General features: G+C 53.5%; 1 pseudogene; it reads left to right on the top strand.

The window, feature by feature from the left end:
• The first annotated feature begins 111 nt into the window (after positions 1-111).
• Positions 112-847, top strand: LOC100389914 (uncharacterized; annotated as a pseudogene).
• The last annotated feature ends 1,386 nt before the right edge of the window (positions 848-2,233 follow it).

Genomic DNA, 2,233 nt, shown 5'->3' with positions numbered 1-2,233 from the left:
AGAGGGGGCTCGGGGCTGGGACCGCTAACGACCCCTGCAGGTGGCTGGCGGGTGGGGACGTAGGCGAGCAGAGCGTGCTGTCCCGCGCTTGGCCCCGCCCAGCCCTGAGTCATGGGCGTGGCCACCGACGTCCAGGCACAGCGTGGGGTCCTCCGCAGTCAAAGCACGTGGCCTCACGGCAACTTTTGCACGTGCAAGACCGGCGACATTCTCCTGACCTTCAGATCGCTGGGAACCTCCACGCTCTGCCGGGAATCCTGTGGGGTCTGGGCTTCCTCCACCAGGCGTGCCTCCTCCTGGCTCCAGCTGGCTCCTACAGCTGCCTCCCCGAGCCCCCCCACTGGGGATACCCCCAGCCGTGCCCCCACCACCTATGCTTCCTGGAGCTGCAGGATATGCTCCCGGCCCCCATCGGCAGGAACCCCAGGCGCAGGACATCCAGGTCATGAACACTCACATCCTCACCTGTTCCGAACAGGTGCGGTGCCCCATCTGGGGATGTCTCAGATGCAGCTGGCACACCATGGTCCTCATGGCTGAGGACACCCCCGTGCTGGGCCCCCAGGATCTGGGGGGCAGTCACCACCCTGACCACCTGGAATGCCTCATCCTGGACCTCCTCCAATGGGCATTCCCCCCAGGGGCCCTCAGTCTGGATCTCCCATGGGTCACGAGGTCCTATGCCTCCATGGTATGCATGAGCCTCCTCCACTGATGCACAGGGATACACAGGCCCTCCACAACCCGCACCCTACGGCTTCCAGTAGGGGCCTCTCTCTCCACCCAGCCTACTCCCTGGCCTCCAGTTCCCCTTCACAGCCCACTTCGGGGCCCTCTCCCTCAGTAAATTCACATTCTTCTTCCTCCTGTTATGTCTTCCCAATATCTTTTTGATACCTTGGACCAGAGATGCTGCAGCTCCTTGCAACTAAAGCACTAATCCCTTTCAGCCTTCCCACCTCCCTTTTCAGTGTCATTTTTCCACACAGAACGTATTTCTTTTTCATGTTGGTCCTAAATATTTTCCAAATGCAGAGAAAATAAAACTATAATAAATTCCTTGTTAAAAAAAAGAAAGAAGAAAGAAAGAAAAAGAAAGAAAGAAAGAAAAGGCCAGACACGGCAGCTCATGCCTGTAATCCCAACACTTTGGGAGGCCAAGGCAGCTGGATCACTTGAGGTCAGGAGTTTGAGACCAGCCTGGCCAACATGGCAAAACCCCATCTCTACTAAAAATGCAAAAATTAGCTGGCGTGATGGTGTGCACCCATAATCCCAGCTATTCAGGAGGCTGTCGCAGGAGACTCGCTTGGACCTGGGAGGCGGAGGTTACAGTGAGCTGTGATCATGCCACTGCACTCCAGCCTGGGTGACAGAGTGAGATTCCTTCTCAAAAACAATCAAAAGAAAACAAAAGAAAACAAAAAAACTCTTCCACCTTCAGGTACCTCAGAACCTGGCTGGACTCCCCGCTATTACCCAGGCTTCGCCACGCCATCAGCCAAGCTTGATCACACTTGCTTCAAGACTGCAAATGTCCTTCCATTTCCACCAGACAAGCCTTTGCCCTCATTGTTCCCCACCATGCTCAGCCATCCCTTTCCTTCCTCTCTCCAGATTGTATGTTTATCCTTTGTAAGCTCCTGCTGGGAGAGGAAAGAGCACTCAGTCAGAAGACCTGTGATGAACTCCTTCTGCTGACCAGGCGCAGTGGCTTACACTTGCAATCCCAGCACTTGGGCAGGCTGAGGCAGGAGGATCTCTGGAGCCCAGGAATTCAGGACCAGCCTGGGCAGCATTGCAAGACCTCGTCGCTACGAGAAAAAATACAACAATTAGCCAGGTGTGGTGATGCACGCCTGTGGTCCCACCTACTTGGGAGGCTGAGGCAGGAAGATTATTTGAATCTAGGAGTTCAAAGCTTCAGTGAGCCACAATCATGGCACTGTACTCCAGCCTGGGCAACAGAGTGAGACTCTGTCTCAAAAATAAAAAAGAACCTTCTGGAGACCATCCTGGTCAACAAGGTGAAACCCCGTCTCTACTAAAAAAAAAAGAAAAAAAAAAAGAACCTTCTGCTGCTGTGTGACCTTAGGCAAGTCCCTAACCTCTCTAAACATAAGGCTCCTTGTCTGTAAAAGGGGGGTGGTGACATCTACCTCCCCTACCTCTTTGGCTTGATGTGAGTGTTGGATATTTACCAAATAAATGCCAAAGAACTTTTTAAACACAA

Source organism: Callithrix jacchus, chromosome 7, assembly GCF_049354715.1.
Source record: "Callithrix jacchus isolate 240 chromosome 7, calJac240_pri, whole genome shotgun sequence".
Classification (NCBI taxonomy): domain Eukaryota; kingdom Metazoa; phylum Chordata; class Mammalia; order Primates; family Cebidae; genus Callithrix; species Callithrix jacchus.
Note: the sequence above shows the minus strand (reverse complement) of the source record. Positions and strands in the feature narration are given on the sequence as shown.